The 19,525-nt window shown below is 40.4% G+C and overlaps 1 protein-coding gene and 1 long non-coding RNA gene across 7 annotated transcripts in view; one reads left to right on the top strand and one right to left on the bottom strand.

Annotated features, from left to right (window-relative positions):
* LOC135104928 (uncharacterized) overlaps nt 1–18,760 on the bottom strand; it is a 221,239-nt gene extending 202,479 nt beyond the window's left edge. For 3 of the 6 annotated variants that reach the window (XM_064012702.1, XM_064012710.1, XM_064012709.1), the window contains exon 1: nt 18,687–18,753. The gene's annotated coding sequence lies outside the window, so the exon portion shown is untranslated. Of the gene's footprint in view, nt 1–18,686 lie in introns of all 6 variants that reach the window. The other 3 variants (XM_064012708.1, XM_064012711.1, XM_064012704.1) reach the window with 2 other exon arrangements.
* LOC135104929 (uncharacterized) lies at nt 1,831–11,954 on the top strand. The gene is made up of 4 exons (XR_010270609.1): nt 1,831–1,959; nt 8,970–9,109; nt 10,858–11,030; nt 11,362–11,954. It is a non-coding gene; the product is annotated as an uncharacterized LOC135104929 (long non-coding RNA).
* Nucleotides 18,761–19,525: the final 765 nt, after the last annotated feature.

Genomic DNA, 19,525 nt, shown 5'->3' with positions numbered 1-19,525 from the left:
ACAGGCCAATTGCATTAGTGAATACAATAGGTAAAGTTTTCAGTGCAGTGTTGAATGAGAGACTGTGTAAATGGATTGAGAGAGCTGGAGTGCTGGGTGAAGAACAGAATGGTTTTCGTAGGGACAGGAGAGCTGAGGACAATATGTTTGTGGTGAATGAAATGATTGAGAAGAAAAAGAAGGATGGGGGTAAATTGTACCTAGGTTTTTTGGATATAGAGAAAGCTTATGATAGAGTGAACAGAGAAATGTTAGGTAGAGTCTTAGAAAAGATTGGATTGAGTGCAAAGATAGTCAACATAGTGCAAAGTATGTATGTGGACACAAGAGCTAGATACAGGCTAGGAGACATAGAAACAGACTGGGTGAAGAGTGAGAGAGGAGTTAGGCAGGGCTGTATATTGTCACCAACCCTTTTTAGCCTGTATACAGAGGAGCTAGCAGCCAGGATGAGAAGAATGAATGTAGGGGTAAGTGTTGGGAATGATAAAGTATGTGTGCTTCTTTATGCAGATGATGTAGTTGTTATGAGTGAATCGGCAGATGAGCTTCAAAGTTTGTTGGATGTAGTGGATGGCTATGGTAAAGACTTTGGAGTAAGGTTTAGCAGTGAGAAAAGCAAAGTAATGAATGTGAATAGGTCAGAGGATGAAAGTAATGTGGTATGGAGACTTGGAGAGAATGAGTTGAGACAGGTGCAAGAATACAAGTACTTAGGGATGTGGATGAGTCCTAGTGGGTGTGCAAAGGCAAAGAATGAAAAGATAAGTATGCTAAACCAGTGGGTAGGTCAAATGGGAAGCGTGGCAAGGATGAGAGCAAGTAAGTATGATGTGTTGAGAGAAGTGTGGAAGAGTGTGGCTGTGCCATGTATAATGTATGGTATGGATGTGATTGCATGGAATGAAAGTGAAATTGATAAGTTAGAAGTGGGCCAGAATAGAGTAGCAAGGATGGCACTGAGTGCACCGAGGTGCACAGCAGTTGAAGCCTTGAGAGGTGACATGGGATGGAGCACCTTCAGAGAAAGACTGACAAAAGCCACACTTAGGTACAAGATTAGGTTTGAGAGAATGGATGATGCAAGAATAGCAAGGAAGGTGTACCTGTGGAATGAAAGTGGAAGCAAATGGAGGAAGAGATGCATGAGAATGACAGACAGGAATGGATTGCAAGTTGTGTGGGCGATAAGAATGGCTGGTAGGAATCAAAATGAGCGTGAATGGGTGGTAATAAGAGGAGGCAGAGTGGGAGCCGAATGGGATGTGAGAAAATGGAAGAATGAGATAGACAAAGAAGTGAAATGTGTGGGACTGAATGAATGGAAGAATGAGATGGAAAGAAAAAAGACCCTGGAATGGTACAAGGAGAAAGAGGCCCCGAGGTATGAAAGGTGGTATGATGGAAGCCTGGGCGATGATCTTCTCTTCCGAGCGAGGGGACAGTGTATGGATGTGAATGCAAGGAGTTACAGGTGGTCTGAGTCCCGCAGCAAAGTGTGCCAGATGTGTGACATGGGAGAGGATGAGACGGTGGAACATGTGGTGCTGGAGTGTGTGAAGTATGCCAGAGACAGGAATGAGATGATGCAAGTGATACTGACTGAGTTAGGGCATGATAGGAATGAAAGAGTGGAGAAGACGGGAAAAGAGTGGATGGTGTTGTTGCTGGGACTGTGTAGAGAGGCGAATGAAAGGATGATTGAGGCGGTGAAAGAGTTTCTGGAGAGAATGTGGCGTGCCAGGTGTATGAACAATTAGGACAGAGGATGCTGTTCATTTCTCTTTTTTTCTCCCCTTTCTACAGGAGTTGCCGATCCAAAGGCCTGGCTCAGGAGTGATCCTGTGCCACCTGTACCATCAAAATCAAGATCAAGAAGGAAGAGACAGGGTCTACCTCAACTACAACAGGAATGAGAAGCTAGGACGTCGACTGGCCCAAAGGATGAGGGCGAGGCAGGTATGTTGTGTGGACAAAGCATGACGAGGAGGACCCACTGATGTCAGCGAACATGGAAGAGAAGAGACTAACTAGACGAGTAAATGTGTGAAGATTGGCTGTATGAATGTGAGAGGATTTGGTGTGGGGAAGTTTGAGGATGTATGGAAGGAGCTCAATGAGTGGAGGTTCGACTTAGTCGGGCTCACTGAGACTCACCTGACAGATGATGTACAAATGGATGTGAGTACGTTATGACTGATGAACTGGAGATGGAAAATCTGAATATTACTTTGGCTGAGAGGTGTGTGACTTGGAGTGCAAGAGAGCAGGAATCAACAATTGACTACGCGCTGGTGAATGGAAGAATGCATCAAATTGTGTCGTATATGTGGATAGATGAGGATGGTTTGGTTGATATTGTGTCCGATCACAGCATGCTGGTTGTGGAGTGCTTGATGTAGCGTGGGAATGAAGTGAAAGTGGCAAGTAAGAAAAAGAAATGGAGACTGAGAGATGTAGGGCGGGAGAACTTTCAGGTTGATCTGAATGAGAAAAGCTGGGATGATGAAAGTGTGCTTGACGTGGAGCATCTGAATGAGAAGCTGGTTGAGGATGTGAGGGGTGCTGCTGAGAACCAGATAGGATCTGTGAGAGTAGGTAGAAGAAAGAATGTATGTAAACAATGGTAGAATGAAGAAATCAGAGTGGCTAAGAAGAAGCAAAATAGAATGACTAGACAGTGTAGGTGGCTGAGGAAAGAGAGGAATGAAAGCAATGAGGCAGAGAATGAGTATCAGAATGCATGGGCAGCATATGTGAAGCAGCAGCGGTTGACAAGATGAATGAAAATAAATGCTGAAGTGAAAAGTGAAAGGAGTGTGATTCAATCTTTAAGGGAGAAAAGTATGGAAAGTGGCTGTGAATGGTACAAGTTCATGAGAGGTGAGAATATGTTAGGCAGTGTTGGTGATGAGGGTCTGAAAGTGGATGGTGTAGTTATAACAGAAAAGGGGGGAATCAGGGAGGCAATCAAAGGGTTCTGGGAAGAAGTAGGTGGGTTAGGTGAGATGTTTAGTGTGAGAGAAGGATGTATGACACTGGAAAGGAAGAATGCAGATGAACTGGATGAAAGAATCAGTAGGGAGGAAGTGGAGAGGTGTGTGAGAAGACAGAAGAATGGCAAGGCAGCAGGTCCAGATGATATACCATATGAGTTCTACAAGAATGGTGGCGAGGTAGTGATTGATAGAATGACTGAATTATTCAAGTATGTGTGGGATGAAGAGAGAGTACCAAAAAAGTGGAATGAGAGCCAAGTGTGTCTCTTGCATAAGGCAGGATTTAAGAGTAAGAATGAGTTGAAGAACTACAGGCCAATTGCATTAGTGAATACAATAGGTAAAGTTTTCAGTGCAGTGTTGAATGAGAGACTGTGTAAATGGATTGAGAGAGCTGGAGTGCTGGGTGAAGAACAGAATGGTTTTCGTAGGGACAGGAGAGCTGAGGACAATATGTTTGTGGTGAATGAAATGATTGAGAAGAAAAAGAAGGATGGGGATAAATTGTACCTAGGTTTTCTGGATATAGAGAAAGCTTATGATAGAGTGAACAGAGAAATGCTAAGTAGAGTCTTAGAAAAGATTGGATTGAGTGCCTCAGGGGGAGGCAGTAGACACCTGCCGAAACGATAGTTACTCCCAGTGAGGTCTAAAGCACTGTTCAGGGGGTGCTGTGAACTTATCATTAAACCCAGCTGTGACCTCACTGAACGTTTCCCTTTGTGTCTCACAACACAAAGGGGCAGTCACAGCCTGCCCTCTAAAGACAACTCTCTTCCTCCACACAAAACTACAAGCACCTAATAACACACACACCCTTCACTTAAAAATTTTTAAATCATCATGGCGACTCCTACACCAGCCTTGGAGTCCCCATCTGGGTAGGGGACCATAAATGTCCCCAGGTCGGACTGCCTTTCTGTCGACAACCTTAAGTGTCTTGACACCCCCCTCAACTTTTTCTTCATTAACTTCTGCAACATTCGCTGTCTAAAATCTAATTTTCAATCTGTAGAACACCACCTCTCCTCTTCTAAACCTCATCTTCTTCTCCTCACTGAAACTCAGGTGTCTGAGGCAACTGACAGTAGCCCCTTTTCTGTTCCCTCCTACTTTTTCTATCCTCATTTTCGATCCAAAGCTGGATGCTGCGTTTATGTGCGCAATGACTTAACCTGCTCTCGTGCCCACGTTCTTAAATCTTCCGAGTTTTCTATCATCTGGCTACGACTACAGAGTCACTCTCATACTAAATTTATCTGTGCTGTATACCTCTCACCTAACTCCTCTGACTATAAGAAATTCTTTGACTACTTAACTTCCAAAGTGGAGCACATTCTGACCCTCTTCCCTTTTCCAGAGATCTCCATTCTTGGAGACTTCAATGTTCACCACCAGCTTTGGCTTTCCTCTCCCTTCACTGACCATCATGGTGAACAAGCCTACAACTTTGCTATCCTCCATGACCTAGAGCAATTGGTGCAACACCCTACTCGTATTCCTGACCGTCTTGGAGATACAGCCAACATTCTTGACCTTTTCCTGACCTCTAATCCTTCTGCTTATGCTGTCACCCTTTCTTCTCCGTTGGGCTCCTCCGATCACAATCTCATATCTTTATCTTGTCCTATCACTCCAATCCCTCCTCAGGATCCCCCTAAGCGAAGGTGCCTCTGGCGTTTTGCCTCTGCTAGTTGGAGGGACCTGAGGAGGTATTTTGCTGATTTTCCTTGGAATGACTACTGCTTCCGTGTCAGAGACCCGTCTTTGTGTGCTGAGCGCATAACAGAGGTGATAGTGTCTGGCATGGAGGCATACATTCCTCACTCTTTTTCTCGTCCTAAACCTTCTAAACCTTGGTTTAACACAGCTTGTTCTCGTGCTATACATGATAGAGAGGTGGCCCACAAAAGGTACTTAAGCCTTCCATCACCAGAATCTCATGCACTTTATATTTCTGCCCGGAATCATGCCAAGTCTGTTCTCCAACTAGCCAAAAACTCCTTAATTAACAGAAAATGTCAAAACCTTTCAAGATCTAACTCCCCTCATGATTTCTGGCATCTAGCCAAAAATATCTCTAATAACTTTGCTTCTTCTTCTTTCCCTTCTCTATTTCAACCAGATGGCACCACTGCTATCACATCTATTTCTAAAGCTGAACTCTTTGCTCAAACCTTTGCTAAAAACTCTACCTTGGACGATTCTGGGCTTGTTCCTCCCTCTCCTCCACCCTCTGACTACTTCATGCCACGTATTAAAATTCTTCGCAATGATGTTTTCCATGCCCTCGCTGGCCTAAACCCTCGGAAGGCTTATGGACCTGATCGGGTCCCTCCTATTGTTCTCCGAAACTGTGCCTCCGTGCTTGCACCTAGCCTTGTCAAACTCTTTCAGCTCTGTCTGTCAACATCTACCTTTCCTTCTTGCTGGAAGTTTGCCTACATTCAACCTGTTCCTAAAAAGGGTGACCGTTCTAATCCCTCAAACTACTGTCCTATTGCTTTAATTTACTGCCTATCTAAAGTTTTTGAATCTATCCTCAACAGGAAGATTCTTAAACATCTATCACTTCACAACCTTCTATCTGATCGCCAGTATGGGTTTCGTCAAGGCCGCTCTACTGGTGATCTTCTGGCTTTCCTTACTGAGTCTTGGTCATCCTCTTTTAGAGATTTTGGTGAAATTTTTGCTGTTGCCTTGGACATATCAAAAGCTTTTGATAGACTCTGGCACAAAGCTTTGATTTCCAAACTACCCTCCAACGGTTTCTATCCTTCTCTCTGTAACTTCAAGTTTCCTTTCTGACCATTCTATTGCTGCTGTGGTAGACGGTCACTGTTCTTCTCCTAAATCTATTAACAGTGGTGTTCCTCAGGGTTCTGTCCTGTCACCCACTCTCTTATTATTCATTAATGATCTTCTAAACCAAACTCCTATCCACTCCTACGCTGATGATACCACCCTGCACTTTTCCACGTCTTTTCATAGACGTCCAGCCCTTCAGGAGGTAAACATATCACGCAGGGAAGCCACAGAACGCCTGACTTCTGATCTTTCTAAAATTTCTGATTGGGGCAGAGCAAACTTTGTATTGTTCAATGCCTCAAAAACTCAATTCCTCCATATTTCAACTCGACACAACCTTCCAGACAACTATCCCCTCTTCTTCAGTGACACTCAACTGTCCCCCTCTTCTACACTGAACATCCTTGGTCTGTCCTTTATTTATAATCTGAACTGGAAACTTCACATCTCATCTCTAGCTAAATCTCTAGCTTCTATGAAGTTAGGTGTTCTGAGACGTCTCCGCCAGTTTTTCTCACCCCCCAGCTGCTAACTCTGTACAAGGGCCTTATCCGTCCATGTATGGATTATGCTTCACATGTCTGGGGGGGTTCCACTCATACTGCTCTTCTAGACAGGGTGGAATCAGAAGCTTTTCGTCTCATCAACTCCTCTCCTCTAACTGACTGTCTTCAGCCTCTCTCTCACCGCCGCAATGTTGCATATCTAGCTGTCTTCTACCGCTATTTTCATGCTAACTGCTCTTCTGATCTTGCTAACTGCATACCTCCCCTCCTTCCGCGGCCTCGCTGCACAAGACTTTCTTCTTTCTCTCACCCCTATTCTGTCCACCTCTCTAACGCAAGAGTTAAGCAGTATTCTCAATGCCTCAAAAACTCAATTCCTCCATCTATCAACTCGACACAACCTTCCAGACAACTATCCCTCTTCTTCAATGACACTCAACTGTCCCCCTCTTCTACACTGAACATCCTCGGTCTGTCCTTTACTTATAATCTGAACTGGAAACTTCACATCTCATCTCTAGCTAAAACAGCTTCTATGAAGTTAGGTGTTCTAAGACGTCTCCGCCAGTGTTTCTCACACCCCCCAACTGCTAACTCTGTACAAGGGCCTTATCCGTCCATGTATGGAGTATGCTTCACATGTCTGGGGGGGGTTCCACTCATACCGCTCTTCTAGACAAGATGGAATCAAAAGCTTTTTGTCTCATCAACTCCTTTCCTCTAACCGACTGTCTTCAGCCTCTCTCTCACCGCCGCAATGTTGCATATCTAGCTGTCTTCTACCGCTATTTTCATGCTAACTGCTCTTCTGATCTTGCTAACTGCATGCCTCCCCTCCTTCCGTGGCCTCGCTGCACTAGACTTTCTTCTTTCTCTCACCCCTATTCTGTCCACCTCTCTAACGCAGGAGTTAACCGGTATTCTCACTCATTCATCCCTTTCTCTGGTAAACTCTGGAACTCCCTGCCTGCTTCTGTATTTCCACCTTCCTATGACTTGAATTCCTTCAAGAGGGAGGTTTCAAGACACTTATCCACCAATTTTTTACCACTGCTTTGACCCTTTTATGGGACTGGCATTTCAGTGGGCATTTTTTTATTAGATTTTTGTTGCCCTTGGCCAGTGTCCTTCCTACATAAAAAAAAAAAAAAGTATGTATGTGGAGACAAGAGCTAGATACAGACTAGGAGACAGAAGCAGACCGGGTGAAGAGTGAGAGAGGAGTTAGGCAAGGCTGTATATTATCACTAACCATTTTTAGCCTGTATACAGAGGAGCTAGCAGCCAGGATGAGAAGAATGAATGTAGGGGTAAGTGTGGGGAATGGTAAAGTATGTGTGCTTCTTTATGCAGATGACGTAGTTGTTATGAGTGAATCGGCAGATGAGCTTCAAAGTTTGTTGGATGTTGTGAATGTCTATGGAAAAGACTTTGGAGTAAGGTTTAGCAGTGAGAAAAGCAAGATAATGACTGTGAATAGGTCAGAGGATGAAAGTAATGTGGTCTGGAGACTTGGAGAGAATGAGTTGAGACAGGTGCAAGAATACAAGTACTTAGGGATTTGGATGAGTCCTAGTGGGTGTGCAAAGGCAAAGAATGAAAAGATAAGTATGGTAAACCAGTGGGTAGGTCGACTGGGAAGCGCGGCAAGGATGAGAGCAAGCATGATGTGTTGAGAGAAGTGTGGAAGAGTGTGGCTGTGCCAAGTATAATGTATGGTATGGATGTGATTGCATGGAATGAAAGTGAAATTGATAAGTTAAAAGTGGGCCAGAATAGAGTAGCAAGGATGGCACTGAGTGCACCAAGGTGCACAGCAGTTGAAGTCTTGAGAAGTTATATGTGATGGAGCACCTTTAGGGAAAGACTCACAAAAGCCACACTTAGATACAAGATTAGGCTTGATAAAATGGATGATGCAAGAATAGCAAGGAAGGTGTACCTGTGGAATAAAAGTGGAAGCAAATGGAGGAAGAGGTGTATGAGAATGACAGACAGGAATAGATTACTAGTTGTGTGGGCGATGAAAATGGCTGGGAGGAATCAAAATTATCGTGAATGGGTGGTAACAAGAAGAGGCAGAGTAGGAGCTGAATGGGATGTGAGAAAATGGAAAATTGAGATAGACAAAGAAGTGAAATGTGTGGGACTGAATAAATGGAAGAATGAGAAGGAAAGAAAGAAGACCCTGGAATGGTACAAGGAGAAAGGGGCCCCGAGGTATGAAAGGCGGTACGATGGAAGCCTGGGCAGTGATCTTCTCTTCCGAGCGAGGGCACAGTGTATGGATGTGAACGCAAGGAGTTAGATGGTCTGAGTCCGGCAGCAAAGTGTGCCAGATGTGTGACATGGGAGAAGATGAGACGGTGGAACATGTGGTGCTGGAGTGTGTGAAGTATGCCTTAGACAGGAATGAGATGATGCAAGTGATACCGACTGAGTTAGGGCATGATTGGAATGAAAGAGTGGAAAAGACAGGAAAGGAGTGGATGGTGTTGTTGCTGAGACTGTGTAGAGAAGCGAATGAAAGAATGATCGAGGCGGTGAAAGAGTTTCTGGAGAGAATGTGGCGTGCCAGATGTAGGAACAATTAGTGTAGAGGATGCTGTTCGTTTCTCTCTTTTTTTTTTTTTTTTTTTTTTTTTCCCTTCTACAGGAGTTGCCGATCCAAAGGCCTGGCTTAGGAGTGATCCCGAGCCACCTGTACCATCAAGATCAAGATCAAGATCACAGAAGGAGACATGAAAATAATGTCCATAGTGTTACCTGAATGTACAAATACTTCTATGAAATGTAGTAAGTGCAGTTTGAGATTTCCTTCTTTAAGACTGTATAGAGAGCACCTACTAGTTCATGATGTTGTCATAAGCAATGTGAACCACAAATTTAACTGAAGAAGATAGTTTTGATTTAATTGGTCTTGAGCTTTTTAGATTTTTTTTTTTTTCTGAAATGACATTCACTTCTAACACATTTTAGGATACCATTTCTCCTCCATCTTCATGATAAAAGATAGGAAATATGGCAATTTGTGGCTTTGGGGAAAAAATTGTGCACAAATTTTTATTCTTGACCAATTTCGCATAAGTCTCAACCCAGGAACTACGAGAATTTCACGAAAATATGGGAGCAGTGACACACACATCTTGAGGTGAGCGCCAAACCAAACCGCTCATGTAGCCACATGACCCTAAAATAAGGTTACAGTTATGTTAAGCTGGAATCATAGGCTCCTTCAGAAATCTTGCGTACAAACCATCTGTCATAGAAAAAACACCTGAATAACTCAGAATTTTTAAGGATACTTCCTCCAAAGTTATCAGTTATTTGGGACTGATCAAATGATAATGTTACTGATCTAATTTCTTTTTATAAAGGTTTTATTCACTGCTCAAACATGTTTTAGGAATAATGGCTTATAAAAGTATGAAAGTGTGCGCGAAATTCAAAGTCCAGCAATTTTTGTGCTCAAAGCCAAACTTACAAAGTTAGGCTTTGTAAGTGACTAGAGGGATCAAGGGATAGTAAAATTCTAGTGCTTGCCCATACTTTCCCATCTTCCCCAAAACAAGCTTGGGGACGTGAGAAAATGTGGGGTTTAGAGCAGGGAACATAAAATAAGTCACAAATAATACCAATCTCTTAGTTAGGGGTGACAAAACATCCCTAGACTTAAGGAAATTTAAAAATGTGGAATGTTTTGTATTCAGCAAGAATAACCCACTTTAACCCAAGTCTAATATATATTATACTGGTAAATAATGAGAGCTTACCTTTCTTGGTCTCAAACAAGGTTAAATTTTCAGTAGTGGGGAGAGCTTTGGAGTTTAGGAAAATTCTGGGATAAAAACATGCACACTACTGACTAGAGTGCCTTATGCTGCTCTGGGTATTCTGGGAATGAAATGTAACCCCATGTCCAGGTAAGGTGAATGATTGCTGTTTTGTGTTTATGGGTGGGTGATTCTCCAATTGATTAATAACATAACTTAAAGAACAGGGAAGGAGGTGAGTCCTGTATACATAGCATTCTAGATTTTGGAAATTTCCTCAAGTCTAAGGATCTTTGTCACCCTCTAACTTAAAAAGTATGTACTTGTGACACATATGTTTCCCACCTGAAACTCTGCATTCCCACTTATCCCCAAGCTTATTTTAGGGGAGAGTGGAGAGTATGGTCAAGTATTAGAATACCCAGGGGATGCCCCTAGCCCCCTTTTGACAAGGAGGTTAGGTTAAATTTGATTAGGTTAGAGTATATTAGGCTAGGTTAAGTTAGGCAAGTTAAGGTTAGGATAAGTTACATTATATTAGTTAAGGTCCTGAGGGTAAACAAATACCCTTGTGAAGGAGGTTCTCCCTCTTGACAGAAATTGGGGTTTATTTTGTTTCCCCAACTGATAACCATTCTTCCCAGGCTTTGGTTATTTTAACTGAATTATTACAAAGAATTTATGCTTTTATTGTAGGACCAATGACAAGTCACTCTTATTTAATGTGAAGTTGATATACCCAATGAAAGTATTTTCTTTTATTATTTACAGAATTCATGGAATGGAAAAACAAGTTGGAAAATGATATTGGAGTTAATTACACTCTTCACAGTGAACCCAAGAGAACCCCATGTGGCAGCAAGTAGATGTATTATTGTTGATGATCTGGTACAGCAAGTGCCAACCTATAATGAAGGAAATAAACGTGCAGGAAAGAGTCAAAGGTATCAATGAATTTACTTCCTTTGGATATCAAAGTAGATAATTAATAAAATTCTTAGTTTTTTTTTAGTTTCTTTACTTTTTCTTCCTATGTAGGTTTTCCATTGCCTTTTTTTCTGTAAATAATATTTTTGATATTCATAGTAACTTATTTAATGCCACAGATATTTTGTGTCATTGGTTGTAACACCTTACTCTTTCTTCATTACTAATAAATGGTAATGTGTTATGTAGTATATTGGAGAAACTTTAAGATTAATTGTTTCCACTCTACATAGTACAGTATTTTATTCCCTTACAGATGTAATTAATTAATTTCTTCTAATCTTAAAGGCACATGCAAGATAGGCCAATCCTGCACATCCTTCATTGAAATGGAAAGGAGTGATGGAAGGATTTGCATGACCTACTTTGTGGACAATCATGATCATGACATCAATTTACCAAGTCTGGCTCACATGAACTTACCCAAATGTGACAGGGATAAAATTGCAGGTGTCAACAAATTATATTTTATTCTTCTCATTTGATTCAAAGTAGAAGAATAATTATATTGCTCATATGCAGAGAAATACTGATTTGTTATATAAGTAAATAAGGTAGTATGCAGATCCACTGGTGAACATGCAAGTAAATAAGGCATTATGCAGATCCACTGGTGAACATATTCTCCAGAGCTTGTAACTGATAGGAGGATATGAAGCACAGAGTTCACTTGTCCCACTAAATTAAAACTTGAACCTGTGCACTGTTTCTCCCATTCACTTAGTACATGTACCAAGCAAAATCTGCATTAGTGTTTCTGTATTTTTTGAGTTACATCTGTTAAACATTGTACCTATGTTGTACCTATGATTAATGTAGTATTTGGCAAAAAATGTCATTCATTCAGTTTTTGGAATAATGTTAAGAAATTTTTACATGAATTTTTCTTTTATATTCCTAGCTGAAGATTTCTTCATTACAATCCCATTCAGTAAGTTCCAGAATGTCTGGCATGTTCACTTGCCACTCAGTTTATGACATTAATCATAATGTTGCCAATGGAGCATCTTAACTGATGGTGCAGAATATATATATATATATATATATATATATATATATATATATATATATATATATATATATATATATATATATATATATATATATATATATATATATATATATATATATATATATATATATATATATATATATAAACTGTGCCTCCATGCCTATGCCTTCTTTATTCAAACTCTTCCAACTCTGTCTATCCACATCTACCTTTCCCTCCTTCTCGAAGTTTGCCTACATTCAACCTGTTCCTAAAAGAGTGACTGCTCTAATCCCTCAAACTACCATCCTATTGCTTTAATTTCCTGCCTCTCTATATTTTTTTTTAATCTATCCTAAATAAGAAGATTCTTGAACAACTATCCCCTCAAAATCTTCTATCTGATTGCCAGTATGGGTTCCTTTGAGGCCGCTTTACTGGTAATCTCCTGGCTTTCCTTACTAAATCTTAGTCATCCTCTTTAAGGGATTTTGGTGAAATTTTTGCTATTGCCTTAGACATATCAAAAGTTTTTGATAGATTCTGGCACAAAGCTTCAATTTCCAAACCACCCTCCTGGGACTTCTATCCTTCTCTCCATAACTTCATTTCGTTCCTCTTCTGACTGTTCTGTTGCTGCTGTGGGTGATGGTCAGTGTTCTTCTAAGTCTATTAACATTGGTTGGTGTTCCTCAGGGTTTTGTCCTGTCACCCAGTCTCTTCCTATTATTCATCAATGATCTACTAAATCAAACTTCTTATCCTATCCACTCCTATGGTGATGATATTACCCTGCACTTTTCCATGTTTTTTTCATAGATGTCCAACCCTTTAGGAAGTAAATATTTCATGCAGAGAAACCATAGAACGCCTGACTTCTGAGCTCTCTAAAATTTCTGATTGGGGCAGAGCAAACTTAGTATTGTTCAATGCCTCAAAAACTCAATTCCTCTATTTATCAACTTGACGCAACCTTCCAGACAACTATCCTCTCTTCATTGACACTCAGTTGTTCTCTTCTACATTGAATATCCTTGGTCTATCCTTTACCTGTAATCTAAACTGGAAACTTCAAACCTCATCTCTAGCTAAAACAGCTTCTATGAAGTTAGGTGTTTTGAGTCGTCTCCATCAGTTTTTCTCACCTCCTCACCTGAACTCTGTTCAGGGGCTTTGTCTGTCAATGTATGGAGTATGCTTCACGTGTATGGTGGGGCTTTCACTCATAGTGCTCTTTTAGATAGGGTGGAATCAAAAGCTTTTTGTCTTATCAACTCCTCTCTTCTAACTATCTTAAGCCTCTTTCTCATTGCTGCAGTGTTGCATCTCTTGCTATCTTTTACCATTATTTTCATGGTAACTGCTCTTCTGATCTTGCTGACTGCATGCCTCCCCTCCTCCCACGGCCTAGCTGCACAAGACACTCTTCTTTCTTTCACCCCTATTCTGTCCACCTCTCTAATGCAAGAGTTAACCAGTATTCTCAATCATTCATCCATTCCTCTGGTAAACTCTGAAACTCCCTGCTTGCTTCTGTATTTCCTCCTTCCTATGACTTGAATTCCTTCAAGAGGGAGGTCTGAGCCCGCAGCAAGAGGATCTCTCATCTCATTCATTTCCAGTGGGGAAAATTCTCTGACAGTTGTGACTTTCCTAAAATCTTATATAGTTTATACAGTATAGTTTATACAGCATACCTATTTTGTATGTCTGGCAGTTAAAAATCACAATAAAGTATGCCCTTGGTAGAGAAAGAATTAATTTATAAAGGAATAGCCATTCATGACAGATGTCCATCCCTGCTCTGCTGTGTGAGCGATGAGGTACACTATTATCTGATAGACATTGCTGTTAATGGCCAACAGCTGGCTACTTCATGACATTAAAATTTAACCCTGGAATTATATTGAATTACTCTATTAAGAATAAAGCACCAGCAAAACAGCCTTCATAGCATGTAATATTCATTTGATGCCTGAACTTTGGGTGGTATAGTTATCAGTAGATTCCGTAATGTGCTCTATGCTTTTTTTCCCTTATAACCATAGGTAACTAGTTACAAAGGCAATGCTAGTGATAGTAATATTATAAAGAGTTAAATGTGTCATTCTGATAGCTGTAGAAATGATAATGGAAGAAAATATTGTAGTGTTGATTCTTATAAATGTTATCACTCATTTTGTGCTTGCTGTTGCTCTCTCTCTCTCTCTCTCTCTCTCTCTCTCTCTCTCTCTCTCTCTCTCTCTCTCTCTCTCTCTCTCTCTCTCTCTCTCTCTCTCTCTCTCTCTCTCTCTCCTCTCTCTCTCTCTCTCTCTCTCTCTCTGTGTGTGTGTGTGTGTGTGTGTGTGTGTGTGTGTGTGTGTGTGTGTATATATATATATATATATATATATATATATATATATATATATATATATATATATATATATATATATATATATATATATATATATATATATATATATATAGACAGAGAGAGAGAGAGAGAGAGAGAGAGAGGAGAGAGAGAGAGAGAGAGAGAGAGAGAGAGAGAGAGAGAGAGAGAGAGAGAGAGGAGAGAGAGAGAGAGAGAGAGAGAGAGATGAGTCAAAGACGTTACTGAGCGTCGCTCTGTAGCGAATGACTGGTGCTCCTGGCAAGCAGCCAGAAGAAACAAGTCTCACACAAGCCACATTATTTCAGTGAGCCTTAACACACCAGAAAATTTCACAACACCAGCTCCCCCAGGCCTGTCACACCACCTGCTTGTGCTTTCATCAGATCTACCACTGGCTTGTAGAGCCTTACTTCATGGAATTAGTGAGATGCCATAAGCAGTATACTAAAAGGATTAACACTTTGACCTATATTATTTTATATATGCATCAATATGATCTCCACAACAAAGTATTGAAGCATATAAATGATTTTTTTCCTCTATATAAGGGGACCACTGGCTAAGGCCAACACTATTATAAGTAAAAAAAAAAAAGTCATTTAAATGCCAGTTCCCAGGCTAATGCCAAATAGTATGATCAAATACCAGAGGATTGCATGTAAAGCCAATACAACTAGTACATAAAAAATCAATTATAACGGTCTTTCTTGTCCAGTTATTTATTTTATTTTTTTTTTTTGTAGGAGGGGCACTTGCCAAGGGTAACAAAATTGTAAGAAAAAAAAAAAAACTCAGAGGTGCCACTCCCCAACAAAATAAAAATAAAAAAAAATCATAGGTCATAGGAAGGAGGAAATACATGTGCAAGCAAGGAGTTCCAGAGGTTACCAGAGAAAGATAAAAAATTGAGAATACTTGTTAATTCTTGCATTAGAGAGGACAGAATAGGGGTGGGAGAAAGAAGAAAGTCTAGTGCAATACGGCTGCAGTATGAGGGGAGACATGTAGTTAGCAAGATCAGAAGAGCAGTTAGCGTGATAATAGCAGTAGAAGATAGCAAGAGATGCAACTCTGCAGCGATTAGACAGAGGATGAAGATAGAAGAGATGAGTTGATAAGATGAAAAGCTCTCAATTCCACCCTGTCTAAAAAAGAGCAGTATGAGTGGTACCCCCCATACATGTGAAGCAGACTCCATACATGGATGGATAAAGTCCCTATTTAAAGTTATTAGCAGGGGGGATGAGAAAAACTGGCGGATACAACTCACAACGCCTAACTTCATAGAAGCTGTTTTAGCTAGAGATGAGATGTGAGGTTTCTGGTTTAGATTATAAATAAAGGACAGACTGAAGATGCTCAGTAGTTTCTCCACTACTAAACCTCATCTTTTCCTCAATGAAACACAGGTGTTTAAGGCAAATAACAGTAGACCCTATTCTGTTCCCTCCTACTTTCTCTATCCTCATTTTTTACCCTAAGTTAGATGTTGTGTCTGTGTGTGCAGTGACTTAAACTGCTCTTGTGTCCACCCTCTTGAATCTTCTGAATTTTTCATCATCTACCTACGACAACAGAGTCACTCTCAAACTAAATTTAACGGTGCTGTTTACTTCTCACATAACTCCTCTGACAAAAAGATATTCTTTGACTACCTAACTTCCAAAGTGGAGCACATTCTAACTCCCTTCCCATTTGCAGAGATCTCCATTCTTAGAGACTTTAATGTTCACCACCAGCTTTGGCTTTCCTCTCCCTTTGCTGACCATCCTGGTGAATGAGCCTTTAACTTTGTTATCTTCCAGGACCTAGAGCAAGTGGTGAACACCCTACTTGTATTCTTGGCCAGGATACACCAAACATTCTTGACCTATTCTTGTTCTATCACTTCAATCCCTTAATTAGGAGGACCTGATGAGGTATTGTTTTGATTTTTTCATGGAATGACTATTGTTTCCATGTCAGAGACCTGTCTTTGTATGTTGAGTGCATAACAGAGGTGATAATGTCTGGCATTGAGGTGTACATTCCTCACTCTTTCTCTTGACCTAAACCTTTCAAACCATAGTTTAACACAGCCTGTTCTCATGCTATACATGATAGAGAAGTGGCCCACGAAAGGTGCTTTAGCCTTCCATCACATGAACCTCATATGCTTTATATTTGTCAAGAATCATGTCAAGTCTGTTCTCCAACTAGCCAAAAAATTCCTTCATTAAAAAGTATCAAAATCTTTCAAGATCTAACTCTTGTTGTGACTTCTGGCAACTATCCAAAAACATCTCCAACAACCTTATTTCTTCATCTTTCTCTCGTTTATGACAACCTCATGGCACCACTGCCATCTCATCTATTTCTATTCTATTTCTCTTCACTCAAATTTTTGCTAAAAGCTCTATCTTGGATGATTCAGGGAATGTTCCTCCCTCTCCTCCACCCTCTGACTACTTCATGCTACCCATTAAGATCCTTGGCAGTGATGTTTTCCATGCCCTTGCTGGCCTAAATCCTCGGAAGGCTTATGGACCTGATGGGGTCCCTCCTATTATTCTCCGAAACTATGGTTCCGTGCTTACGCATTGCCTAGTCGAACTCTTTCGACTCTGTCTATCAATATTTACCTTTCCTTCTTGCTGGAAGTGTGCCTACATTCAGCCTGTTTTCTAATGGGGTGACCATTCTGATCACTCAAACTACCATCCTATTACTTTAATTTCCTGCCTATTTAATTTTTTTTTTTTTTTTTTTTTTTTTTAAACCTATCATCAACAGGGAGATTCTTAAACATCTATCACTTCACAACCTTCTATCTGATTGCCAGTATGGGTTCTGTGAAGGCCACTCAATGGGTGATCTGGCTTTCCTTACTGAGTCTCGGTTAACCTCTTTTAGAGATTTTGGTGAAACTTGCTGTTGCCTTAGACATATCAGAAGCTTCTGATAGTCTGGCACAAAGCTATGATTTTCAAAACTACCGTCCTACAGCTTCTATCCGTCTCTCTGTAGCTTCATTTTAAGTTTCCTTTGTTACCGTTCTGTTGCTGCTGTGATAGGCAGTCACAATTCTTCTAAATCTGTTAACAATGGTACCCCTCAGGGTTCTGTTCTGTCACCCACTCTCTTCCTATTCATGAATGATGTTCTAAACCAAACTTTCTGCCCTAACCATTCCTACGCTGATGATACTACCCTGCACTTTTCCAAGTCTTTATAGACGTCCAACCCTTCAGGAAGTAAACAATTCACACAGGGAAGCCACAGAATGCCTGACTTCTAATCTCTCTTAAATTTCTGATTCAGGCAGAGCAAACTTAGTATTGTTTATTGCCTTAAAAACTCAATTCCTTTCTCTATCAACTCAACAGATCAACTCTAGCCTCATCTTCAATGATACTCAACACACTGAACATTCTCGGTCTGTCCTTTACTTATAAGCTAAACGAGAAACTTCACATCTTATTTCTGGTTAAAACAGTTTAGGCGTTCTGAAACGTCTCCACCAGTTTTTGTCACCCCTACAGCTACTAACTCTGCACAGGGGCCTTATCTTTCCATGTATGGAATATGCTTCACATGTATGTTGGCGTTCCACTCATACCGTTCCTCAAGACAGGGTGGAATTATAAGTTTTTCATTTCACCAACTCCTCTCCTTTAATTGTCTGTCTTCAGCGTCTTTCTCATCGCTGCAGTGTTGCATCTTTTGATGTCTTCTAACGCTATTTTCATGCTAACTGCTCTTTTGATCTTGCTAACTGCATGCCTTCCCTTGTCCCGTGTCCTTGCTGAACTAAACATTCTTCTTTCACTCCTATTCTGTCCACTTCTCTAATGCAAGAGTTAATCAGAATTCTCAATCATTCATCCCTTTCTCTGGTAAACTCTGGAGCTTGCTGCCTGCTTCTGTATTTCTACATTCCTATGACTTTTTAAAGAGGAAAGTTTCAAAACACTTATCTTGTAAATTTGGCTTCAACTTTCGACACTGTTCAGGGACCGGCACCTCCGTGGGCGTTTTATTTATTTATTTATTTATTTATTTATTTTACAATTGGCTGGTGCAGCTCCTACGTATAAAAAAAAAAAAAAAAAAAAAAAAAAAAAAGATTCACATAAAACTCGCTACTTCTGGATCATAATATGAAGCGGAATAATTCCGTGCTTAATAAATACCACAAAACTGTTAGTGGTACTCATTACCAGCTTTTGGTAAATGTATCATACACACTCTGTAAAATGTACTTACCCGAGCTGGAGTTGCGCTTGTTCTGAGCATTCGTGTCACATATGTCATTATCACCAGATAGCCACTTCCTTTCATTACACACACACACACACACACATGCATTATATATATATATATATATATATATATATATATATATATATATATATATATATATATATATATATATATAAGAGAGAAAGGGAGAAATATACATAATATTGGCGTCAGGAAACTCCTAGTATAAAATCCTCCCTCGTGAACAGGCAATAACGGCATTTGTACTCACAAGTGAGAACAAAGGAAAACGGTATTTATGACAGATTTTACATGCTATGATCTTTTTCCTACCCCACTTGGGTTATTCTTGTATTTTTAGAAACTTTTTGTGTATTTTCGTTGTGAATGTTGCTCAAGGTTAATGGAGGTATTTATTTTGCCACCCTGCTACGTCACCACTCGCCACGTCAACTGACAAAATCTTGAGGCGTTTTTACCAGCGCATCAGAATATCAAACGCTATCAAACAGTGTTTGATGTTCTTGCTTGGTTTTACCAAACGCCTGGGACAGACGTTTGATATACTGCAGCGAATCCGCCCAGAATAGCAAACACGCACTGTGATTGGCTGAAAGGTATTGCCATTCCTTTTACATTTAATAATCACAATTCTGAGGCTCTAAGGATTATGATTATTGTTTTATATGAAAAGAAGATCAAAGTAGTAACTTGTTTCTGGCATTAGAATTCAAAATAATTGTCCATAAGATTTGAAATAAATGGTTGTGTCGTCTTGTGATACGTCGACACTGTTCAGACATATGTCTAGTGAGGGACGTCCGTAGCAGTTCATGTGGTTA

Source organism: Scylla paramamosain, chromosome 11, assembly GCF_035594125.1.
Source record: "Scylla paramamosain isolate STU-SP2022 chromosome 11, ASM3559412v1, whole genome shotgun sequence".
Classification (NCBI taxonomy): domain Eukaryota; kingdom Metazoa; phylum Arthropoda; class Malacostraca; order Decapoda; family Portunidae; genus Scylla; species Scylla paramamosain.
The sequence above is the reverse complement of the archived record's forward strand: the minus strand, read 5'-3'. Positions and strand labels throughout refer to the sequence as shown.